The sequence below is a fragment of the Acomys russatus genome, chromosome 15 (genome assembly GCF_903995435.1).
Source record: "Acomys russatus chromosome 15, mAcoRus1.1, whole genome shotgun sequence".
NCBI classification, from domain to species: Eukaryota; Metazoa; Chordata; class Mammalia; order Rodentia; family Muridae; genus Acomys; species Acomys russatus.
This window is the reverse complement of record NC_067151.1, coordinates 49,689,902-49,717,254: the sequence shown is the minus strand read 5'-3', so window position 1 is coordinate 49,717,254 and position 27,353 is coordinate 49,689,902. Positions and strand designations below refer to the sequence as shown.

Here is a 27,353-nt window from a genome sequence, read left to right as displayed (position 1 = left end):
TTGATCTTAGCCATTCTGATGGGTGTAAGATGGAATCTCAGAGTTGTTTTGATTTGCATTTCCCTGATGACTAAGGAGGTTGAGCATTTCTTTAAGTGTTCCTCTGTTGAGAATTCTCTGTTTAATTCTAAGCCCACATCTCAGTTGGGTTATTTGGTTTGGTGGTGTTTAATTCCTTGAGTTCTTTATATATTTTGGATATTAGACCTTTGTCAGATGTAGGGTTGGTGAAGATCTTTTCCCAGTCTGTAGACTGTCGCTTTGTTCTCTTGACAGTGTCTCCTGCCTTACAGAAGCTTCTCAGCCTCATGAGGTGCCATTTATTAATGGTTGACATTAAGGCCTGGGCCGTTGGTGTTCTGTTCAGGAAATGCCAATATGTTCCAGGCTCTTCCCCACTTTTTCTTCTAAGTGACTTAGTGTCTCTGGTTTTATGTTGAGGTCTTTAATCCACTTGGATTTGAGTTTTGTGCAAGGTGACAAATATGGGTCCAGTTGCATTTTTTTACACATAGACCTCCAGTTAGACCAGCACCATTTGTTGAAGATGGTATCCTTTTTCCATTGAATGGATTTGGCTTCTTTGTCAAAAATCAAGTGACCATATGTGTGTGGATTCATATCTGGGTCTTCGATTCGATTCCACTGATCAACCAGCCTGTTGCTGTACCAGTACCATGCTGTCTTAATTACTATTGCTTTATAGTACAGTTTGAGATCAGATATGGAGATTCCTCCGGAGTACCTTTTATTGTACAAGATTGTTTTAGCTATTCTGGGTTTTTTGTTTTTCCATATGAATTTCAGAATTGAACTTTCAATGTCTTTAAAAAATTGTGTAGGTATTTTGATAGGGATTGCATTGAATCTGTAGATTGCTTTTGGTAAAATGGGCATTTTTACTATGTTAATTCTTCCGATCCATGAGCAAGGAAGACCATTCCATCTTCTCATGTCATCTTCAATCTCTTTCTTCAGAGTTTTGAAATTTTTTTCAAACAAGTCCTTCACTTGCTTAGTTAGCATAACTCCTAAATATTTTATATTGGTTGTGGCTAATGTGAAGGATGTGGTTTTCCTAATTTCTTCCTCTGCACGCTTGTCATTTGTGTATAGGAAGGCTACAGACTTCTTTGAGTTAATTTTGTATCCAGCCAATTTGCTGAAGGTGTTTATCAGCTTTAGGAGTTCTCTGATGAAATTTTGAGGGTCACTTATGTACACTATCATATCATCTGCAAATAAGGATAATTTGACTTCCTCCTTTCCCATTTGGATACGCTTTATCTCCTTTTGTTGTCTTATTGCTCTGGCTAGAACTTCGAGTACTATATTGAAGAGATATGGAGAGAGTGGGCAGCCTTGCCTTGTTCCCGATTTTAGAGGAATTTCTTTGAGTATCTCACTATTTACTTTGATTTTGGCTATTAGCTTGCTGTATATAGCTTTTATTATGTTGAGGAAAGTGCCTTGTATCCCCGATCTCTCTAAAACTTTAAACATGAATGGGTGTTGGATTTTATCAAATGCTTTCTCTGCATCTAAAGAGATGATCATGTGGTTTTTTATTTTCAGCTTGTTTATATGGTGGATTACATTGATGGATTTCCGTATATTAAACCATCCCTGCGTGCCTAGAATGAAGCCTATTTGGTCATGATGAATGATATCTTTGATGTGTTCTTGTATTCGTTTTGCAAGTATTTTATTTAGTATTTTTGCATTGATGTTCATAAGAGAAATTGGTCTGAAATTCTCTTTCTTTGTTGAGTCTTTGTGAGGTTTAGGTATCAATGAGACTATGGCCTCATAGAATGAATTTGGTAATGTAATGTTTCATCTATTTCTATCTTTTGGAGTAGCTTGAATAGTATCGGTATTAGCTCACCCTTGAAGGTCTGGTAGAATTCTGCACTGAAACCATCTGGCCTTGGGCTTTTTTTTTTTGGTTGGGAGACCATCGATGATTGCTTCTATTTCTGTAGGGGTAATGGGACTATTTAGCTTGTTTATCTGTTCTTCACTCAACTTTGGCAAGTGAAATTGATCAAGAAAATCGTCCATTTCCCTTAGATTTTCAAATTTTGTGGCATATATGCCTTCAAAGTAGGATCTTATGATTCTTTGTATTTCTTCATTGTCTGTTGTTATGTCTCCCCTTTCAGATCTGATTTTGTTGATTTCAATACTGTCTCTCTGCCTTTTAGTTAGTTTGGCTAACGGTCTGTCTATCTTGTTGATTTTCTCAAAGAATCAGCTCTTGGTTTTGTTGATTCTTTGGACTGTTTTCTTAGTTTCTAATTTGTTAATTTCTGCCTTGAGTTTTATTATTTCCAGATGTCTACTCCTTTTGGGTGTTTCTGCTTCTTTTTTTTTTTTTTTTTTTTTCTTCTAGGGCTTCCAGTTGTGTCGTTAAGATGCTTATGTGCGATGTTTCCAATTTCTTTTTAAAGGCACTTAGTGCTATGAATTTTCCTCTTAGCACTACTTTCAATGTATCCCACAAATTTGGGTATGTTGTTCCTTCATTTTCATTGAATTTCAGAAACTCCTTGATTTCTTTCTTTATTTCTTTCCTGACCCAGGTGTCATTTAGCAGAGAATTGTTTAGTTTCCATGTACGTGTAGGCTTTTTGTTATTTCTGTTGCTGTTGAATTGCAGCCTAAGAGCATGGTGATCTGATAGGATACAAGGTATTATTTCAATCCTCTTGTATCTATTGAGGCTTGCTTTGTGACCTACGATGTGATCGATTTTGGAGAAGGTTCCATGGGGTGCAGAGAAGAAGGTATATTCTTTCTTGTTTGGGTGAAAGGTTCTATAGATATCTCTTAGATCCATTTGACCCATGACATTGGTTAATGATGTTATTTCTCAGCTTGGTTTCTGTTTCAGTGACTTATCCTTCAGTGAGAGTGGGGTGTTGAAGTCTCCTACTATTATTGTGTGGGGATCGATGTGTGGTTTAAGCTTTTTTAGCAGGTCTTTTACAAATGTGGGTGCCCTTGTATTGGGAGCATAGATGTTCAGAATTGTGATGTCATCTTGGTTGACTTTACCTTTGATGAGTATGAAGTGTCCTTCCTCATCCCTTTTGATTAATTTTTGTTGAAAGTCTATTTTGTTCGATATTAAAATGGCTACACCTGCTTGCTTCTTGTGACCATTTGCTTGGAATTTTTTTTTCCAACATTTTATCCTGAGGTAATGCCTATCATTATGGGTGAGATGTGTTTCTTGAATGCAGAAGAATGTTGGATCTTGTTTATGCACCCATTCAGTTAGTCTGTGTCTTTTTATTGGAGAATTGAGACCATTGATGTTGAGATTTCTATGTGTGCAAATTTGTGTTTGCCTAAGTCTACATGTATTTTCTATTTGGCTATTTTTTTCTGTTTGTTTGTTTTGTCCTATTCTGGTTTGCTTTCTTTTTTAGTTTTATCTTATTATTTCTTTTAGAGGCCTGATTTGAGAAAGAGAAGAAAGGGTATGGATTTGGGTGGGTGGGAAGTGGGGAAGACCTGGGAGGAGTTGAGAGAGAAGAAACCATACTCAGAATATTATTGTATAACAAACTTTATTTTTAATTTTAAAATATGTCATACTATTAAAGATCTTTGTTTTTCTAATACCTCTGATAATTACTAGTATTTCTCATCTATGTGCATGTGTGCGTGTGCATGCGTGCGTGTGCATGCGTGTGTGTGTGTGTGTGTGTGTGTGTGTGTGTGTGTGTGTGTGTGTGCCTGTAGGATATCATTTTCCCAGAAAATATGTTTAGCCATAATAATTTATAATAGTTTTATTACTTTTTGTTTGTGGTCACTCAACTTCTTATTCCCAATAAATCACTCCTAATACCTCACAATGGAAGGCCAGTTCTGGTTTTATTATGCCGACTGCTATTTAGTCTAATAACCTGCTTTAAGTTTAAATGTGATCTTTCTAAGCTGGTGCAAAATAACCTTAGTGGATCTGAAGTCATTTTTATTACCTGAAGCCAACAGATAGTTCGGTAGTTCTTAGAATAGTTATTTGAAAGTGTTGTTAAAATAAGCACTAATGGTAGATCTAAAATTATGTTACAATTTTTATTTTTGTTTTCTTCCATGAAATAGAGGAGCTATTATTAGGTTTGTGGAGGCAAATAAAAGTTAGCATATGCAGAAGGCTGGAGCTGAGAAAGCTGATTGCAGTATGGAGCTTGAGAATTCAAGGTGGTTGGGGTGTAAATGAGAGACAATGAGATCAAAGTGTGGATTTAGATACAAACTAAACTCTGACCAGAAAGAGCCTTTCTATGCAAGAAGTAGTCTTAATATGCAAGTTATCATCTGAATCAGAAAGACCCGTTTTCTGGCACCCTACCCCAGATGGGGCGTGGGGTGTTGGGAAGGATGACACACAAGGCACAAGAGCCAGCATCCAGGAGCGCCTGCCAGGCCCCGTAACCACCCGTGACCACCCGTGTCCCTCCTGGCAGGAGAGTGGGGTGAGTCTGTGCCACATGTTACTACTGAGGGCCATACAGTTGTAGGTGGTCTATGCTGCCGCCTGAGGCCATGGTGATATCCAGGCTCTTGCTGCCACCAAGCGCCATGACAGAATCTGAGGCCCTACTCTAGCCAGGGTCTGTGTTCGTATCTGTGATCTGAGATACCAGCAAAAGCCATGTAGATATTCGTGGTCTCTGTTGCTTCCTGAATCCATGTCGATGTCCGTGGGCCCCGCTGCTGACAGGGGCTGTTAGTGATCTGAGTGGTCTGTGCTGCTACCTGAGGTCATGGTGATATCTGGGCTGCATGTTACAACTGAGGACGTCTGGGTCCATGGTCCTATTGCAGGTTGCGGCTGTATTGATGTCTGTGGTCCATGATACCGCAGCAGGCCGTGTGGATGTTCGGCAGCCAGTATTGTCTGTGCTGTACCCAGAAGCCATGTGGATGTCTGTGGCCTATGCTGCCACTGGGGCTATGTTGATGTGGGTAGCTTCCTCTGCCACCTGAGGCCGGCCTGACATCAGTAGTCTGGGAGGTTCTGAATGCCTTGTCTGTGTTCGTGGTACTACTGCAGCAGCAGGGCATATTCTTGGTCTTTCTGTTGTCAGAAACTGTGTGGACGCCCATGGCCTACTCTCCCGATGACCCTGAAGAGCAAGGAGGCTACTTTCGCTGTGATATTCATGGTTGCAGACAGGAAAGGACATGGAAGGCTTCTGTGAGAAACCCTCACCACGGTCCCCGCCCAGGAAACCACTAAAGAGAACTCTTGAAAAATGTGATGCGGATGCCGGTGAGTAGCTCTCCACAACTGATGGCCTCTGGCGGAAGTGTGAGAAGGAAGGATTCAGTTCTGTTTAAGGGGCAGGCCACTGAGAGTCTGATCACGCTTCAGTGAGTATATAGACAACCCAAAGGGGACTTTTCTTCTCTTTTGTTTTCTTATATTTTACTTCTTTTGGGGGAGGGTGTGGGTTAGAAGGCCGGGGGGCGGGGGTAGACATGGAAGGACTGAAAAGGGATTGCTATGGGGTATATGATGTGAAACTCCCAGAGAATCAATAAAAGCGGTGTGTGTGTGTGTGTGTGTGTGTGTGTGTGTGTGTGTGTGTGTGTGTGTGTGTGTGTGTAGGGATGTGGTTCACCAACAGATAGGACCTTGGGACTTGGGGCTATAAGTATCAACCCACCCGTGTAAAGCAACTAGAGATATGCTCTCACTTCACCTTATCAAAGAGTTTAATTAGATTTTATTACAGAGAACCACTAAGGCGTTTTAATAAAGGGAATGATAAAATCAGGGCTTTAACAAGATCATTTCACGGCATCCCAGCAGTAGACTGAATGGAGCAAAACTGGAGGCCAAGTGCAATGTAAGAGGGCCCTGGAGAGAACCAGTGTAACTAGATGGTTGCAGCAACTCCTTAGAAGTTCTCACTGAAAGCGCTAGTTGAAAGAAAAAATGGGGAAAGGGGAAAAAAATGACATCTAAGATTTCTGACATTACCAACTAAGAGAAGGGCAGTCCTATGTGCTAAGTGGTGGTTGAAAGTGTTCAGTTCCTCAAGGACATTCAGCTAGAAGCATCAGGAAAAAGCTTCTTACTATGGGTTTAGAACTCAGGAGAGAAATAAATGAATGCGTTTGCTAATGTAAATCATGGCACTGCATCAGATTGCTGGAGAAAATGTGAAGAAGAAGAAGAAAACAAGAAAGATCAGGAGCCACTGTATAGAAGGGGAGGGAAGGAGACTCAGGCATGAGGGAGGGAGGGTGGGATCAGGAGGTGACGAAGGAGGGGGCTACAATTGGGATGTAAAGTGAACAAATTAAAAATTAAAAAGGTTTTAAAGTGGGGGTGGGGGGGAATGGAAAACTTTAATGGATACTGCAGACCTCTGCTGTGCCAGGCTGCTAGAGACCAAGAGAACAAGGAGTTGGGGGCTGGAACAATTGATGTGGGATGAACTCTGAGGAGATTACAAGGGAAAGAATACTGAGATCTGCAATGCATCTTATATAGTGGAGTGAAATTTTCCCCATGTAGCAAGAGAGAGAAGTGTGAGTACCAGCACACTTGCAGATGTGACAGGAAGTTGAGAGATTCACCCCCAAGAGGCATCCAATTTCTCAGGAAAGTAGAAACAAAGTGGGACACAGCATGAATGCAGAAAGTATATGCCTGGCAAAGGAAGCAATCTTTATTAAAGGTAAATTTCTGATTTGCACATAGACTTAAAAATGAGCACATGGGGAGATATAAATATGGTTCTAGAGTTATTATAAAACCAATTATTGTAATTTATCAAAGAACAATGAAATTTTACAAATATTAGAAATCAAATATTCGTAGATAAGTTCTGAGAGCTTGGGTGAGTGTACATGTGTTTCTTCACGTATATTAGTTTGAAACCATAATAAATATTGAACTTTATCACAGTCTAGTTTCTTTTTTTTTTTCCATAGTCTAGTTTCTAATGATTTCTTTTCCTAAAGAGAGGTAACAATACTATCAGAAGATACCAATAGACGGTCCTACACCCATGTACATCCTGGCAGCACTCAGTGGACTCAGTGGGTTTGATTTTTTTAAAAGGCACATAAAGTTGGTAGGGAGGATGGGGAAGGTAATAAGAAAAGAAATTGTACAGGAGCGAGTGAGGAGTGGATTTGATCGAAACACATTTTCGTATGTGTGAAATTCCTGAACTTTAAAATTCCCATATTCTAAAACGGATTTTCCCTTGGTAATTTTAAACTGTGACAAATAAGCTATAAATCTGTGAACCATTTTTTTTTTTTTTTTTTAGTGAATGATAGCTTTGATACCTGGACATGAATGTTCATACTGTTGTTTTGGGGGGATATTTATTTATTTGTTAATTTTTAGCTTTTAAGAGTTTATATTAAGGTTCCATTTAAAGATGCTACATTTTATTTTCACTTTGATATTGTTACTCATTTTATTCAATCATTTTCCTCCCCATTTCTATGACTTTTTCTGATGTTCTTTGCCTCTTCAATTATTTGTGTTGTAAAGAGCTAGAAAATATAATTAAAGTATATAATATCTTAGGAATAACTTAACAGCCTAGTTTTTAATTAAAATTAAAAGTGTACTTTTATTCTTACCACAATGAATTCCCTGAAGTTAATCAGGAGTAAATTTCAATATGTCACAAACATAAGTCTTTAAGTGAAAAAAGGCTCCTACCTGTGAGAGGAGTAGGGGTAGGTTAGTCCTTACTTCTACCCAAGGACACAGGAGGAACAGTTTTCACATTTCATAATACTGAAGAAAATGATTCTTGTAATCTCTGAGTGGCTCTTCTTTCACTGTCGTGAAGGCAAGGCAATGTTGTGAGAAGACTTACTGCCAAAAGTTCAGTGTCAACATCCATAAATACACATATAAAAACACAGTAAGAGCCATTGTACATTATACCGTAGGTATAAAGTACAAGGCTGACATGTTTTAAACCATGATATCCCTAAAGTATTCTCAATTATTTGCAAAGATATTTACAAGGAAATTCTTTTATCATCTTCTTCTGCATCTTGTGCTTTGGTCCTTCTTACTGTATTTTATATTATATTTTATTTTTTGCCTCGTAAATAAGTACATTCCATTTTATTTAGGATATGCCCTAGTCTTCTTTTTCTACTCTCCGTATTAGAACAGTCTTTTGTTTATAACTTCAGGCAATATTGCTAGTCTGGGTTACCATCTAAGATCTAGCCAGAGCAGCAGATGTCAGCTGTGTATACATACAGAGCATATGTTAAGGTGGTATCTCTCACTTACCCCATAAACATCCCTCTCTATGTTGCTCATCAATCATAAACCTTCAAACAATCCATTCTCATCAGATTTTCAATTTTGGTACTTTTTATTGAGAAAAAAAAAGAGATTACTTATGTTGAAATGCATGCAAAATAAAATAAACAAATTAGGGGAAAGACTTCAGATAAATAGATATGCAGTAAAGCATGCATAAGACGATTTCAGCTGTGAAATTTAGGTGGGGGATATATGGGTGCTCATCACAAATCTTTAAACATTTTCATTTGTTTATTTTTTCATTAAAATTGTTAGAGAGAAGCAGCAGGTTTCTAAGATGTGTTTTCCAAACAAGTTCATTGGCTGCCACAGCTTTGACCTAGTCCCTCCACACTTTATACCTCAGATGTTACAACAGTCTCCTTGGGTTGCTCCTGTCAGATTCTCACAGAGGAATAGTTCCTAAACTAGTTGCTACTTAGTGTGTCTACCAGCCAGTAAATACAGCTTCACTGGGAGTTCTGCCTACAGGGCAAGCTTCACGGGATATGTGAATCAGAATTCACAGTTGCCTCAAGTAACCTACACGAGGACAGTTCTGAGAACCCTTCTATGCAGTAGCTGTATCCTAGACCACTTGCCTCCGAACTTCTGATGGTTTCCTGTTGTTGTCGGAGTTGTGTCTAAGTGTGGTGCTTCATGGCCAATACAGGTTGGCTGTTGTCTGCATGAAGAACACCATTTCTTACCATTAGTCTGTCTCTTCTGAGCCCCCCAGCAGCATATCTACTTGCTTAACTATCTCTATTAATTTTTTTTGAGATTATAGGACAATTATATCATTTCTCCCTTCCCTTTTCCCCCTCAAACCCTCCCATACATCCCTTCTTGCTTTCTTTTAAAGTCATGACTTCCTTTTCAAAATTAATTATTGTTATATGTTGGGGGTTAGTCTTATACACTGTGTGTTCCGATGCTGATTTCTGTGCCCAGAGATCAGGCTGCAGTCTGGATGTGGGCATTGTTATGATTGTTGAAGACTCTCCTTTCTCAATGTTGTGTAAAGAAGACTCCCCAGTTATCTCTGATTAGCTAATAAATAATCTGAACAGCCTATAGCTTACAGGAGAGTTAAGGTGGGACTTCCATTCCAAGTCTGAGGGTCCTAGGTAGAAAGGGAGAGAGAGAGCTAGAAGAAGAAGGTTGCCAGGCCACTAGGGTTGCCATGAAGAAAAAGATGGAGCAGGAGCAGCCAGGGCGAGACTAGATGTCAGGGGACAGATGGCTGGTACATAGCCAGGATAATATAGACAGGTTAGAATAGATTAGAATCTGCCCAGATGTACTGCTCTAAAGCATATTAATAAATGTAACATGTCTCTATCTCATTATTTGGGAACTAAAGCAGGCATAGAAAAAAACTTAAATCCAATAATGCTAAACATAAAATGTGTGTGTGTGTGTGTGTGTGTGTGTGTGTATACATAAATACACTCTGCTTAGTCTGTATGAAGTTACTTCCATGTGTATTTTCAGAACACGTGTTTCATCTCTTTCCCCTGTAACAATCCTCACATCTAACCCTTGACATACTTCAGTGCTATTAGTCCAAGATACTTTTTCCACACTATTCTATTATATTGTATATCTTTACTGTATTACAATTTTGGCATAAAAATTATTTATTTGTTAGGACTCTCTTTAGGTTCTGAGCCCCTAAAGGCAGAAAATATATCTTATTTGAAATAAGTCTTTGGTCAAATTAACTCAAAAGGAAGAGCCGGGCGGAAGGGGGCCTGGAGAGATGGCTCAGAGGTTAAAAGTACTGTCTGTTCTTTCTAAAGTTCCTGTGTTCAATTCCCAGCAACCACATGGTGGCTCACAACCATCTATAATGAGATCTGGTGCTCTGTAAGCACACATGCAGGAAGAATACTGAACAAAATAGTAAATAAATGAATCATTTTTTTTAAAAAAGAAGAACCATTCTTAAGGTGCTTAATTCAATGCGAAGAACTAGCTCCAAGATTGCTATAGTGAAAACAAATAAGATGAACATGTCCATTCCCATTTATTTCTCGTATGTGCTCCTGCTCTTTAAATTTATCTGCTGCAAGAGCAATTTTACTCAGCATTCACTCAGTATGTTTGTTCTGAATTACAAGTGAAATATTCTTGCAAATATACTCGGTATGTATTTACTGTGCATCTTGCAGAACAAGGCTAGTCTTATTAGGATATAATATTGTTTTGTTGCATTTAAACATTACAGTATTCAGACTTCACCTGTTTTCATATGTGATAACCAGAAAGACAATGCCATATTCATCAACAAAAACAGTCAAATGTCATTTGGATTTTTATACAGCAATCAGTCATCCATCAACATAGCATAACTAGAATCCCATTTTGTCTTTGCAGACAGGTGTCTAGCATAACTGTCTCCTGAGAGGCTTCCCCTGGAAGCTGATAGAGACAGATGTAGAGACCCAAACGCAAAGCAATGACCCTAGCTTGGGAAGCACTGGGGAAGAATGGGAGGCAGGATAGAGGGAGCTGGAGGGGTCAAGGACACCACAAGAAGACCTACAGTGTAATCTAACCTGGGCTCACAGGGGCTCACAGAGACTGAAGCACCAACCAAAGAGCTTGCATGAACAGAACCTAGACCCCCCCCCCTATACATATGTAGCAAATGTGCAGCTTGGTCATCATGAGGGTCCCTTAACAATAGGAGTAAGGCTATGTCTGAATAGGCTATCTACTGCTGGGTCACTTTCCCCTAGCTTGGCTGCCTTGTCACTCCCTGGTGGGAGAGGATTTGCTTAATCCTGCATTGACTTGAGATACCAGGGTGGATTGGTACCAATTGGGGCCCTCCCCTTCTCTGGGAGGAATGAAAGGAGGGAATGGGAGGAGATGGTGTGGGTAGGGCTGGGAGATGATGAGGAAGAGGGCTGGGATCAGGATGTAAAGTGATTAAATAAATAAATAGAGAAAAAATTAAATTTATTTTCAGTCATTTAGGAAAATGAGACATTTTTAAAAATTCAGGTATAAGCTACATACATTTGCAGAATCCATGTACCCCTAACCTAATGTTTAAGATGCTGGTTATTAAACGTAAGTGATTACTGAGAGAAAGAGTCTCCACCCACTACCACTGCATCCTTCCTTTCACAATATTTACTGAGTAATTACATAGTGGGAAGCCTTGAGCTTATGAGGGAGCAGATCAAGGCTGCTATCATTCCAGGCAGCAGGCAGGTTAATACAAAGACTAAAATATAGATGAGTTCAGAATGTTTCTTGCAAGGGAAGAAAACGGTGTGACCTGGAGTTCAGGACACTAGCTAGAATGTGCTATGGGCTTCCAGCAGGATGTCAGCATGATCTTATTCTCTAAAAAAAAATTCAGACCATAGTGACAATTCTAGACTCGATTTAGTATGGTCTAAGAAGCCATTAAAAAGAGTTAAACAGAGGTCTGTGAAATTTTCTCATTGTTCATCAGTGTTGTGGCTAGAATGAGAAATGGCCCCCATGGGCTTATGTGTTTGAACACTTGCTCCACAGCAGGTGTTGCTGAGTGGGAAGGATATGGAATCTTTAGGACATGAGCCATGCTGGAGGAAGACTGGTGTCACTTGGGGCAGGCTTTGAGTTTTATAGCCTGAATGCATTTCTGTCATCTCTCTGCTTACAGACAACTGATGCAATGTACCAAGCAGGCTTGGCATCTTCCTGCCTGATGGATTAGTTCTCTTTGGATCTACAAGCCAATAAGCCTTTTCTCTCCTAGTTGCTTTTCCCAGGCTATTTTATCACAGAAATAGTAAACAAACAAACAAACAACAACAATCAAACAAACACCCCAATGCAGTCACCCCAGCCGCCGTGTAGTAGAAGCAAAGAGCCGATGAGTTCCTCCTGTGGTCTCCACAGACCCTTGTACCCCAGGATTATCATGATGACTCACCTCACCATTGTGTGTGTTGAGAGAAATAGTAGACATTCAGGTGTGAGGTAATGATAAAGCTGACAAGAACTAGTTGTGGATTAGCTCTAGCAAGACTGACAAAGAAGAAACAGGGTGTGCTTTGGTGATGAAGTGAATAGTGTATTAAGTGGGCTAAAAGAGGGAAACCGAGAGGCATAAGAAACTCAGTAGACATCCAAGTGGTAAGGATATGCAGACATTCTGATGAAGGTGATGGTGTTTGAAGGCGAGATCAGACCTGGAATCACAGATTTATATGTAATTAGCCCACATGTGATGCTTAAAATTAGAGAAGACTACCCAACAATTTATTTCTTTTTATTGCTGTTTTTCTCCCCCCCCCCCATATTGGAAGATGCCTTCTCTGAAAGGAGCAGATTGTTATTAGATCAAATTTGTCACTACACATAAAAACTGGTTACAAAGAAATCCATATTTCCCCCTTTGTTCAGCAGCAGGGAAAACAGTAGATAAGGTCCAACAACCAAACTCTATCCTCCTAGTGTTTATTGGACATAATAAAAATATCTAGTTTATAGCCAGGCATGGTTGTGTACTCCTTTAATCCCAAGACTGAGGAGGCAGAAGCAAGCAGATCCCTGAACCCTAAGTGCAAAGCCAGGGTGATTTACAGAATAAGTTTCTAGATACTCAAGGTTACAAATAGCAATCCTGTCTTGAAAGACAACAACAACAACAATAATGGTAATAATTTAACAAGTGTTTACACATAGTAACCAATTCAGCCACTAGATGGCAGAAGTTACCATATCCAAAAAATCCTTTCTAAAATAAAACTGGTTATAAGATCATTTACAATGAATGACAAGTTGCAGAAACAAAATTTTATTGATCTATCCTCTCCATCCTTCCTTCTCTTGTGGGATTTGTTATTTCTGTGCCAGCTTTTTCTATTTTTTTTTATAGCTTTTTCTATTATATTTCCTTGGTTTTGTCATAAAGACGGAAGGATTAAAGCAATTCTCTGTATACAAGATGGATGATTCTCAAAATAGTCTGGATTCTTATCAACTCCATAAAATGCAAAGTGGAATCACAACACTAGGTTAAAAAAAAATTGCACTTAGATGACTGTGAAGATGAATGGCCCTGTTGCACTGAAAATTGTTCACTGAAGCCTGAATGGTCAAGCTTGCTCATCTCTCAGAAGTACAGAAGGGAATGATGTACCAATTACAAAAACAAAGGTATTTCCTGCATATTGAACTAGCTATACTAAATTAAAATTTTGTTATATTTTTGCTTGCTTACTTTGTGTAGGTGTGGCTAGGGATGGGTTCCCTTACCATGGCATACCTGTGGAAGTCAGAGGATAACTTGTGTGTCAGTTTTCTCCTCCCACCATGTGGACCACAGGGGTGTGATTTAAGTCGAACTCGGGTCCTTTAGTTTGGCAGCAGGTATCTTTACCTACTAAGCCATCTTGTCTATCATTAATATTTCATTAAAAAAACAACTCTGACATATTGTCTGTTCATTTGATCAGTGCGCTGGTTACTTAGCCCATATGTGGCCTTTAAATTCAGAGAGTAAATTAATGAAAAAACCCCCAAAACCATTAAAATTATAATTAAATTATAAAAGTTCAACTTTAGAATCTGCTAGGAATTATTATTTTTTTAAGCTTCTTATTGGTTCTTTGTGAAGGTTAGACCATGTACCCCAATCCCACTCATCACTCCCTTCCCTTATACCTGCCCTTCACCCTTACAACAGAGAAAAAAAAGTCTCATTGTGGAAACTGTAGTATGTTACAGTGGGTCCTACCTTTCCTTTTGTCCATACTTCCTTGATTGCAAATGTTCATTGCAATGACTCTTTGGTCTGGTACGAGGCCTCTGGCTTCTGCTACTCTATCAATATTAGAACCTCCCTGGGACTCCTCAGATATCCTGCTGTTGCCCTGTGTCATGGAGATCCTATAGTTCTGAATCTGTAGGACCAGCCCCTCCATGCACTCCAGCAGTTCATAGATGAGGTAGATGTGGGGGTGGACCAATTCAAAACCCTGGACCTGGGCCTAAGAGGTTTCTGAGCTGGTCAGCCCAATGGCTCTCCCACTCTTCCATCCTAGGGGATGGCTTACCAGCAACCCCCACCACCAGGGCCAGCTCTACACTGCTGCCCAGGTGAGGCACAGGACCGGCTGTTCTTACATTGTAGCTGGTGTGGGAACTGGCCTTTTCTCCCACTCTCATGACACTGAGGCCAGTTCTTCCACCTGCCATAGATGGTAGAGACAAGGGGGTTGGGGAAAGGGCATCTCTCTCTCCACTGAGCCTTACCCAGTAGACAAGAGGCAGGGTAAGCTCACCTGTAACCCCCACACCCTGGGCCAGCTCTACTGTGCTGCCCAGGTGAGGCACAGAGCCCACTCACCCAAGTGCTGTAACAGGTGAGGGATAGGGCCTGCTCTTCCACACTCACATCCTTGGGGCCAGCTCACCTGCAGCTCCCACAATGTGCAGGGTCTGCTCTCCTGGGTACTGCAGCTGGCTGGGGTGGAGTTAGCTCTCCTCCCATGCCTCCAGGGTCAGCTCTCCTAAAATGTCCAGGTGTGAGGTTGGGCCAGTTTTGCAGAGCCTTCTGGTCTCAGTATGTCCCTAGATGGCAGCCCAGATCAGGGACATTTGCCTGGCCTTTGGTGGTAACAGACCCTTGCTACTTTAGGGCCATGGACCCAGACAAGGTCCCCAGTGGCAGTACAGGCCAAGACCCCACCATGATCCCACGTGACATCACCAGCTATTCATATCGGGCTGTTTCTCACTACCCTCAAGTTTCCAGTTCTGCCTTGCTTCACTGTGCCCATATCCTTCTGTCTCTTTCTCTTCCATCTCTCCACCAGTCATGCAGGGTCTCTGAGGGTCTGGGATTTTCTCAGGATTGTTGTGCCCCAATTGTTCATTATGGATTCGGGCAGGGGTCATCTCAGTTATGGTCTGTGCCTCCCTCCCCACCCCCACCCCCCAGCTTGAGCAACACCTCACTGATGGTCATCTCAGGCTAGCTCCCTGTCTGCCCCGCCCAAATAAGGGTTGTTTGTCTTGGCCTCACTCTCCACCAGTGCCTGCAGTCACAGGTGTGGTTCTGCTAGTCCCCAGCTTGCTCTCAATCCTGGGATCCTGTCTGGGCCTGCCTGGCACATGACTGGTGATTTTCTCTGGCTACCTTCCTTTCCGGCCCCTGGCACTGGTTAGAGGTCATCTCAGGCTTGCTTTTTTCAGGAAATGTTAGGTGGCTAATTATTGAGATGTTCATAGGTCACTGAGCATAGTCATAGCCTGTCTCCTCTCTGCCACCTACTGACATACAGGTGACACATCAGCCACAGCTGCAATCCTCTAGGGCCAGGTGGGATTGTTACTCTAATTAGGCAAACTTGTTTTCTTGAACTGCAAATTGCTTGCGGTTGACCAGTTACTTAAAATGTATGGTAGTGACAAAAGTTTATAAAACGTGGACCTTTTCTTTATAAATTTCCTTGGCCAACACATAAATATTTTTTTATTCTATCAAAGGAATTCCTGTGGCTTGATAAATGTTATCTCCTGTGCTTGTTTCAGTAGCTCATGCACTAAATATAAAATGATAGAAAAGATTCATTTGCCCTGTCCCTCCACAGAGATTACATGCTAATTTATGGACTGACCATATTTTAAAGGCAAAATATGTATGAAGACACTATCATAATGAAACACATCACTTTGTATGCTAACTTAAAGTGCTATTAAAATGTTTTACTTATTTGGTATAGCTATAGAAATCCTATGATCTTCTGTATCAGATAACTTTTCTTTCTTTTCTTGGAGGGCATCTGAGAAAGAGATAAAGGTAAGAAATTTAAAAATGAAAACTGACTGATAGTTTTTAAACAAAAATTAGAACTAAAACACACACACAAACACACACACACACACACACACACACACACACACACACACACACACACATCAAAAGCAAACTGACTTTCTCTAATTCTGAGCACAGCTGGCATCTGTCCAGGATGCTCTCTGCGGTTTCCCTCCAGCTCTCTGCCACTTTTGCTCAGCCTCTTCCTCTCCAGCCAACCTTTTAAGTTATTTTGCTTTCGTTACTTTTCATGGTTGCTCTCTCAGATAATAACACAAAATGACAATTCGATACATCTTGATGTTTCAACTATGATGAACCCTTTCTACCAGCTCTCTTAATGTTAGAAGTCTGTCTGGCATACCTTGGTGCAGACTTTGGCAGTAGAATGCCTGAGTTTAAAGACAGGTGCCACCACTTAAAGCTTAGTATTGGCATATTACGTAGCGTGGTCTCAGTATATTACTTAGCTCCATTGCAGTTGATGTCTATCCTGTGCGTTAAGAATGACAATAGTCCTACTGTCTGTCACATGTGCCTTAGAATGAGGCAGTCTTTGTGATACAGTTACCGTAATATCTGGCAAAAATAAAAAACAAATAAAATATTATCTTTGGGCTCCTTTGAAAAGAGATGCATGCGTACCCAGGTGTCTCCACTAAGATGTCTTATAGGAAACCTCAAGATAACACAGCCTAGTCTTAGTTTCTAGGTTTCTTTCTTAAATTGTCTATTTATACTAATGGCAGCAATCCCACCTAATTTTGACTTTATGATCTTTAACAATTATTTAGTCTCCATAACCATTTTGGTAGAGTTACCTGGGATTATTTCTCATAGTTTATCTCTATTTAGTTATTCCACTTGCTCATTCATTTAAATCATCTTTATCTCTTAATTGAGTGAGTATATTGGCTACTGCAATGGGATCTTGAGATACGGCCAGGAAGCATCTCTGTCTGTGGACTCACAAGGAAGTTCAACATAAAGGGGATAAATTACAAGCATTCCTACTTCAGTTCCTCACCCCAGCAATCCCTCATCTAGATTGTTACAATTACCTTCCAGCACCTCCTTTTTACACCACAGTCAGTTAATAACATTAACCAATGCAATTATTAGGTGCAAAACATTAGTCATTGTCCTAGCATAATAGGAAACAATGAGATAAACTATATTAAGAGAAGGTGTGATTGTAAAAGTGAAAAAAAATTTTTAAAAAGGTATAGGGAAATATAACAAAAAACTACAAGAATGAGATAAGTGTTAAAAGAGGATAGAAAAATAAGTATGCATGCATATATTTCATTGTAGAGGAATTTTAATCCAGCAACATGGCTGATCCTACCACAGCCAAAGACCTTTTAGGTCTGTGTGATCTGGCTGGAATGCAGACACAAGCTCAGTACACATCTTTAATCCCAAACAATGAAGGTAAAATTAGTTTGTAGAAGGAAGCTCTGGTGTTTGAAAGTAATATCTAATTGAGAAGCAAATGAAGTGACAGATCAGAGAAAAATCTGACAGAATAGGTTATGCCCAACTCTCATGAGAACAAAAAGGAAGGAGAAGCTACATGAGACAGTAGCGCGAAGAGAGAGAAGGGAGTTTTCCCCCCTCATTTTATTTTTATTTAAATTGAGTAAAAGTATCATGTTCTCTTGATATTTTCAGAACTGGAATTTTTTTTCCATTGATTAATTAATTTATTTACCTTGCATTCCAGTAGGAAGTTCCCCTCCCTCTTCTCCTCACAGTCTCTCCATCTTACCTCACCTTCCTCTCCACTGTGCTCCTCTTTCTTTCTTCTCAGAGAAGGGGAGGCATCCCATGGGTATCAACCCACCTTGGCATATCAAGTAGGCCTGCGTCCATCCTCTTCTATTGAGAATAGGCAAGGCTGGGTTTTACTGGGAAAGTTTTACAGAGACATTTTGTAGAAAGAACAAGTTAGACACAGGTGAAGACAGAACAAGTCAGAGAATGAGAAGGAGCCAGAAGATTAGAACAGATTGCTAGAGTTAGTTTAAGGCCACACAGAGCAATTCAGCAAGAAACTGAGAGAAACCAGATTGAATCAGTCAGCTTGGAGAGAAGTTTGAGCCAGAACAGGTGAGTTGAACTAGTCAGCCAGAGCTCAGAAAAAGCTAGAGAGGGCGATCTTATTTAGCACTAAGCCTCAGAGGCTGAAAATATTCTAGGCCTAGATTAGATTGTACAGGGATAGAAGCTTTCAGGACTAGGCCTATCTTGGCAGACAGAGGCAGTAAGTTTCCAAGATGACAATTACATCAGGTAAATAAAAGTTTCTTTCTCAGACAGAGGCAATAAGCCTCTGAGATTAAAATTACCTCAGGTGAATAAAAGATACTGTTACATTTCATGCCAAAACCTCAAATTATGTAATTTAAAATATAATGCACACACACACACACACACACACACACACACACACACATACACACACACACACACACACACAGAGAGAGAGAGAGAGAGAGAGAATATGTAATGGAAGAATACATAACATTTGTCGTTCAAAAAGAAAACAAGCACTTTGGCATATACTTCCCAAGAAATGTTCACTATTTATGTAAACCAAACCACAAAATGGTTTAGAAAGAACTAGACATAAATTAATAAGAAGCAGACCATAAGCAGGGAGAAAAAAACTTAACAGTATAATAACTACTGTAATTAATTTATAAATATAGCTTGACCCTGATTAATTCCCTGTAAGAATATTTTTCTACAAATAAACAGCTTTCCTTAGAAAATTCATTTGATATTTTGAAAAGTAATAATAATTAAATGAACCAAGAAGAAGAAGATGATGAGGAGGAGGAATAGAAGAAGAAATAACAGCAAAGAAAATGGAAGAAATGCCAGTTTTAAAAAATGTTTGAAGCACCATAAAACATAATTCAAACACTTTGCTACTGGCATATGGATACTAATACAAACCAATGGAAACAGTGGAAAATAAAGAAACAGATTAAACTCTAGGTGGCAATTCAATGTGCAAGATGAGAGCCATTTTAAACCCCTGGGTACAAGATGGACTTTTAAATAAATGTTATAAATGGATATCCGTATGGAGAGAGATAAAACTGGCTCCATCCCTTACATCACAAGGCAGCAAACATCCCCAATGGTTCAGATATTTAAATCAAGGGTTAAAAAAGGAACCACATATGCATTAGAAAAAAAAATGTGAATTCTCCTATGAATTGAATTTAGGGAAGTATTCTTCAATATGTTTCAAATAGATATACAAAAGAAAAGAAAAAGAAAAAAAAATGGGAAAGGAAGGAGGAGGTGGTTGTTTCTTATCTATGAATTGCTTCTCCAGGATTTTTCTGTTCGTGGGAAAGACAAGAGCAAGTACTTCTAAAATAAATGTTCAGTCTTGATGAATTTTCCAATCACACTTTTGAAGTTGCTATTACACTGAAGCCCATCTGCCTGGCAAATTTCACCATCCTACTCTGGGCCCTGTGTGTCTGTCTTTAGGAAGTTTGTCTGGGAGGCGCTGTTACTATGCTGCTGTGGTTGCCCCAACAGGCAGCTTTTTTTAAATTTGGCTCACACATTTGAATGCCCAGTATGTGCAAGGAACTACCTAAGGAAAAGTGTTTGAAAAATAAAAGTTCCTTAAGAAGCTTACTCTTTATTGGAAAAGAAATAAGAAAAACAGGTCAGGGAATTGTTACATGAATACCAATTTTAAAACAAATCAAATCCATTGATGTAATGATGACATGAACTCTGGTGCCCCATATTTGACCACCTCCCCTTGGTGGGAAGGCCTGATGGCACTCAAAGAAAGAAAAGCAGGCTACCAAATGAGACTTGAGAGTCTATGACATATATAGTGAGGGAGGAGGTTCCCCTCAGTCTTAGACATAGGGGAGGGGAATAGGGTGAAAGCGGGAGGGAGGATACAAGTGATAGGATAACAATTGAGTTGTAATCTGAATAAATTAATTAAATAAAAAAATAAAAATACACTTCTTTACTCATAACTGTTTTCTGGTTTTTGTCTTACAATAAATAGAAATGAAAAGTTATTTTAAAGTATAAAAGGACATGCCTCACTTCACACTGCTCAGACTAAAATCCCATTTCTCCCAGAGCAAATTAATTAATCTCCCTATGATTAGGCTCTTAACCTGCAAAATGGAGCTAATAATTCCACCTCACAGTGAGATCATGTGTTGTCAAATAAGATAAAATGTAAGAAAGATGTTTATAGCTTGAACATGGAGGATGTGTAAAACACATTATAGTCATTGTTCTTATTACTGGATTTCAAACATATGTTTCATATGAAAGGTAAACACAGAGTCTAGGAGCAAGTGCTTCTAGACTTAGTTTAAATTCTTTCCTATTTTTGCTCGTGTGATTCCCTGTGTGTCCAACTTATATTGAGCCCTTGAAGAAGGCACCAAAAAGGGCACTGTTGTGAGATTTGGTGACTTGGGTGGCTATCAATCTCATGATTGATTTCTGGTAACAGGAGCCTGCTAAGTCTTAATGCTTGTTGCTAACAGAAACCTTGCAGCACAGTGACACCACATCTGACACTAGGCTTGGGATTATTGTAGTCTGCAGTTTCTTTTTAATTGAATTGAAGGTGAGAACACAATGCTAACCTTCCTCTTTACCCTCATTCTTACAATTTTATTTTGCAGTTAGAGGATTCATGAAGAACACAGTAAATGGTGACAATTTCTTCCTTCCGTCTTCTGTTTTCTTCATAAACCTTCAATTCTGATGCATTTCCAATGTGTCGGATCCACAGTGTTCTTAGAGAGTTCACATCTGACTCTCCAACTAAGCTCTCCCCAAGGTTTTCTGGCTGCTAAAAAGGGCTTTCTATTAAAAGGAACCTCTCTTTATTCAGTGAACCAACTCCACCTAAAGAAGTATGGGCTTATTTCTAACCCCATTTGCATTAAATAAGCATGAAAAAATGATCAAGGAATTGAGAGAATTTAGTCTTTTAGAACAATCTAGGTTGCCTCTTGTTCGAGTTTATGGGCTGCAATTTAGAACCAAAGGCAGAATTTAGTATCTATGTACTTTACTGTTTCGTTAACAATGTTCCCGGGCTATCTAGCTTCTCAAAGACTGCTGTCAATGAAGTGTGATTATCTGGTACACAGAGTGCTGTCTGACTTCAGTGTGTTGTGTAAATCATTTTAAAATGTAACTATTTTTTGGTAAGTTGAGTAAATCTAATCAAGTACCCACCAAACTTATTATCTACATGTTAAAAATGTCCAGTTTTGGTGACAGTGTTTCTTTTGTTTTTTTAGTTTGACAATAAAGAAAAAAATGTGGGGACAAGGAGCTGCAAGTATCAGGGCAGGCAGGGAAATGAACCATGAAGAGGTAAGAAGGAAAACCCAGCCTCCAAGAGGTTTAGAGTCAAGATGTATGAATTCTTTGAATTTTCTCAGGTATTCTCAACTTCCAACATTTGTTTGGTTGTTGTTGTTGTTTGTTCATTTGACAGTCTCCTAAATTCTAGATTATAGAAAACAACTGACTGAAATAAATCAGCAAACAATATGGATTAGCTGCAGCAGATTATGCAACACAGATGTAAAATTTCAAACTGGAGGCTATCCAGCTGCATGAAAAATTAAAATTCTCTTTTAAATGCATGAACATCTAGCTTATATGAAGCACAACTCTTTATGAATGTGAGACTTTCCTATCATAAAGTTTTGTAAAATCACTACTGTTGTAATGTACATTTCATTGAGATTGCAAAGAAAGCTAATGTAGTACAAAATATGTGATAAAATCATCACTAATCTTTTATGAACCACTACAGTTTGAATATTAAGAGAGGAGTGAATTACATTAAAGAGGATTTAGCTTTATTTTCATGTACCATATGTCCAAAAAATAAATTCATATTCTATTATTGCACAACAAATATATGTATATATCATTATATTTGTTTATAATCACTAGTGGTGTAACTTATAAAAGAAAGCAGCCTCATAGGAATGAAGAATGGGACCAAGTGACCCTTAGGAAGAAATCTATTAGGGAGGTAATAATCTAAGGGTCGTAGCCATATGGGTGCACAAAAGATCACAGATCTTTAAGTTCCATAAGATAAAGAAGGCTTCTTGCCCCTGTAGGTTTCCAGAGTGAGACGATGGAAAGTTTCCATGCAATCTCCTATGTGGCCCTGTCATAAAGACGAAACCTATTTATACAAGAGAGTAAAATTTCTTGGTAGGCTGCTATCCTTCCTCTGAGTGCCACCAGGTGTCCCAGGCAAGGAGATGTGGTCACATATGGGGCACCAGCGTTCATGTGACAGTCAATCCTCACTCTCCACTCAATGGTGAAGAATGTCCTGTCCATCGGCTAGATCTGGGTAGGGGTTCGAAGTTTACTGCACATATTGTCCTTGACTGGTGCCATAGTTTGAGCAGGACCCCTGGACACAGATCTGCTGGTCATGTGTGGGAAGCTGAAGCTATCGCCCTCGCTAAGATGGCGCCTGGCAACCTGCCAGGCAAAATGATTGCAATTCTGCTCCGGGTAAACAAGTCCTTATTCGGGTTGTGGGCCGTGCTTTGCTCTGATGTATGCATCCCGCCTTGTCGGGAACCAATTGGAGCTACTGACGTAAGGCCTGCTGATTGGTTGAGGCAGAGGATATAAAGGGGCGCGGAGGTGTTGGGGGAGGAGAAGCGAGCGAGCGGGAGAAGAAGAAGCTTGCTGAAAAGGTTCCTGAATAAACTGCCTGGAGAAGAACGCTCGGGTCGTGTCCTTATTTTCTGCTGGTTGGAAGGGACGTGACAATAATGTTCTTCCTGTAGGTTTCCAGGACCCTCTGGATCCTTCTATTTTCCCATTCTCCCATGCTTCTCTCACCTAAAGTCCCAATAGGATGTCCTCCCCTCTGACCCACTTTCCTGGTAAGTGAAGACTTTCATGGGACATGTCCCTTGGGCTGGTGTCTAGATATAAGTGAGTATATACCACAAGAAGAGACTTGATACCCCTATACAGGGGGAGGAGGTCCCCCTCAGTCACAGACATAGGGGATGGGAGTAGGGGGAAAGCAGGAGGGAGGGAGGAATGGGAGGATACAAGAGATGGGCTAACAATTGAGATGTAATATGAATAAAGTAATAAAATATTAAAGAGAGAGAGAGAGAGTAAAATTTCAACCCAACATTATCTCATGTCTAGTGCCGGATGACAGAGCTCGGCTTGCTTACAGTTATTGGGAGCGAGGAGAGCTGAACCCTGTGTAGGAGCATTAACGTTACTCTGGTGTAGAGAAGGAAGCCACAGGGGATGTGGCTTGATGTGGGAAGAGAGAGCAGCAGTTACAAGGGTCTATGTGGGTGCAGGGTAACTGAGTACATAAGAGACAAATCTTGGTTCTACCACATCTCTGATTCTTATAAGCTTAAGCAAATTACTTAACTGTTCTACTCTTCATATTCTCACATGTAAAATGATAATAATTTCATGTGTGAGGATGCTAAATCATATATTTGTTGTCAGAATGTCTTTTTTAAGGAAACTCCTCAAAATACTACAATTTGTATAATGCACAAAATATAGACATAGATATGTCCCCACCTCAGACACAAATTCATGTTACGCTTGCCTCTCTCTGCCTCCCCAGTGCTGAGACTGCATGTGTGAGCCATTATGTGCAGCTTCTCTATCCTTCTCTTGAATTAATTACCTTGTAGTACATGCAAGAGACAAGCACTCAGTTCAAATATCATAATTACAGATCACGATTAAGTACTAAGAAGGCAAAGAAGGATCCTTTGGGAATAATGGAACTTATGGTGGAGACAGGGAATGTTAACTTTTATTCAGTGTCAGTGTCAGATAAGCACATTTACCACTAGGTACGCAGGATTTATACTTGCCTTCTGGACTGCCTCACATGAAAGGACCTTGCTAGAACCTCCCAGTTGAAACATTGCTCTCTTTTTGCCCCCTGTACTGTCTAAACTCTATGGTATCCTTTCTCCTGTGGCTGCTGAGGCTATAACTTTCATGTTCCTTTAAACTTTTACTTTCGCTCACTACCCTGCCAGGATGGCATCTAAGAATTCCCTTAGGAAGCTTTGTTCCACTCCCGAGATGTTCAGTTAAATATGTCTGGAGTGTAGAGTCTTTTTAATAGGGAATTTTTCTCAGTGTATCATGATGAAACAGCCATGGTCTCTCTTAGCTAATAATATGGTCTTCTTCTTCCTCCTACTGGCTTCATCTGGGATTTTGTCCACAACCTTTCCTGCTGTCATGATGGGTTATTTAGCTTACCTTTTCTGGAAGAGTAACTTTCCTATCATGGCTTGTATAGAAAACAGATTTCCTTCATTGAACAGAAATGAGAATGCCTGACTTTTAAAATGTAATACCCTTGGGTTCTTCTTGGTTGAAACAACTCAGAGCATCACTGTTTAACTGTTTCCTACCTATATTGTGAAGGCAATAAACAGACTATTGTGTAGTTGTGAGCACTAAGGGTTTTCAACCATGCTCATCTAAAGTGGGGTTTAACCATCCTCTTAGAACCAGAAAATTATTGTTATAATGACTGTACATATTTTGGATGTAAAATCATGGGTCAGAAGTCTGGCGCTTTCTCAGAAAATTGAAAATAGATATACCTTAATACCCAGCTATACCACTCCTGGGAATATACCCAAAGGATGCGCCACCATACAACAAGGACATTTGCTCAATGTTCATAGCAGCTTTATTCATAATAGCCAGAATCTGGAAACCACCTAGATGTCCCTCAACCAAAGAATGGATAAAGAAACTGTAGTACATTTGCACAATGGAATACTACTCAGCTATTAAAAACAAGGAAACCTTGAAATTTGCAGGCAAATAGATGGAACTAGAAAAGATCATCCTAAGTGAGGTGACCCAGACCCAGAAAGACATGCATCATATATACTCACTTATAAGCAGATATTAGCCAAATAATAAAGGATAACCATACTACAATACACAGACCTAAAGAAACTAAATAACAAGGTAGAACCCAGAAAGAATGTTTAATTCTCATTCAGAAGGACAAATAGAATAGACACCAGAAGCAGTTGAAGAGAAGGAACAGGAAGGGATGTCCTCTGAAAGACTTCACTCAGCAGGAGATACAAGCAGATACTAAGACACACGGCCAAATTCTGGGATGGAGCACCAGGAGTCTTATGAAAGAGTTGGAAGATAGAGGGATCTGGAGGGGATCAGGAGCTCTACAAGGAAACCAATGGAGCCAGCAAATCCTGGCAGAGTTGTGGAGGTGCTGCAGAGACTGATGCACCAACCAAGGTCCATGCATGGTATGGACCTAGACCCTCTACTCAGATGTAGTAGATAGGCAGAACAGTCTCCCCGTAGTTCCCATAATATGAGAAGTAGGGAGTACTTCTGACATGGACTCTGACCCCGACACATTGATCCCTTTCTCTTGGTGGGCCAGCCCTATCAGGCCACAGAGGAAGAGGACACAGGCAGTCCAAATGAGACTTGATAGGCTGTGGTCAGATGTTAGGGGAGGAGGGCTCCCCTTTCTGAGGACTAGGGGAGGGGGGAGAAGGTATGAGGAAGGAAGAGTGGATAGGGAGAAGCCAAGGGAGGAGTCTACAATTGGGATGTAAAGTGAACAAATTAAAAATAAAAGAATTAATTTTAAAAAGAGAAAAAAAGAAGTCTCTTGTGTTCAAAGAGCTGTATAATAAAATCATTTCTGATTATGTGTCTAGTCTCTACAATAAATTTTATAGACTTAGTCAATCAGAAAATAAGTAACTTTTTTAAAAGATATTTTTAAACATTTATTTTCTTACATGAGGCATGGGAAAGCAAAGGTAACATTAAAACATTTAATTTTCATGACCGGGCCCAAATAAAATAGTCATCTATGGTTGAAAACAAAGTAACAGAAGTCCTAGCTTTAAATTACAATGTAAAAGTTTTCTGGGACTTCATGGTGCAGTCTTTGTCATGTGAACACCTATGAGGGGATGGGACTTTCCAGTGATGCAGCTGATTTTCAGTCACCTACTCAACTTTTAACTCCAGGAGATAAAGCACTAAATGGACCAGAGGGAAACCAAGAGATTTCATCATTAAAAAAATATACTACATCAAAATTTGTTCAAGAACAATAGGAAAGGACTCTCTCAGGTCTTTCTTATCATTACCTGTGTTATAAAACTTAAAAGTTAGACTCCTAGATAGGAATATGTCATCTGAAACTTGAATACACATTCACATGGACTTCTGAGGAACTGACACTCATCTTCAAATCCACCAATGATTGAGTACCCCAAGTTACTAAGCCCCCACTGACAACATTTCTACTAGCTCTTACTCTTTTACCACAGTTCTTAGTTCTTTTTAATTGAGTTGTTTTTTTTCAATTATCTGAGACATTTGGAATTTTCCTAGGTATATTTTCTTAAATCATAAGAATAATGTTGATCTTCATGAGGATAATATTATGTCATCTCAAAAATCAAGATTTGTGTGTGACCTTTTGTTTACCAGATTTCCTATTTTATTCCAACCATTTCTATGTTTTAGAAGAGCCAATTTTTTCACTATGTTAATCATAGGATTCTGTCATTGTTTGGGACAATATATATAAATATGTAGACAATACAGACAAATGCAACTTCCAGATTGAGGAGACACACTTTAAATCTTGCCTAAAGAAAGACCATTATCAAGATGTCTCTATTTTATATGCTTATTTCTGGAGCCAGAAACAATAGATATTCTTCTTACTTAGAGAAAAGAGAAGATATTAACTGTGTCTAGTCAGCTGGATCACTATGGAAATGCTGATGCTAAAAACATTAAGATAGAAAAATGAATAGTTCTGGGAAGCTCTGTGGCACACTCCAATTTTTGTGTTCCTTAGAATAACCTTGACTCTGTTCACTCTTTTTTAGAAACACTCAAAGATTTAGGAGTTTACTCTTTTTATCCACGTTATATGAAAGCAATGGTAATGGTCATATTACCTTATAAACATAGTAGTCATGTTTATTATTCCATGTGTGCTTGCACATGTAGGGTGTGTTGGGGGCGTGGAGGAGGGAGAATTATCTCTCACAGTTATGCCCATAGGTAAATTATACCTAGATAATTTCTTAGAGGTGTGCCAAGAGG

At 39.5% G+C, this 27,353-nt stretch overlaps 1 non-coding gene across 1 annotated transcript; it reads right to left on the bottom strand.

Moving 5' to 3' along the window:
* Nucleotides 1-15,531: 15,531 nt before the first annotated feature.
* On the bottom strand, nt 15,532-15,657 carry LOC127199694 (small nucleolar RNA SNORA17). The gene has a single exon (XR_007831968.1). It is a non-coding gene; the product is annotated as a small nucleolar RNA SNORA17 (small nucleolar RNA).
* Nucleotides 15,658-27,353: the final 11,696 nt, after the last annotated feature.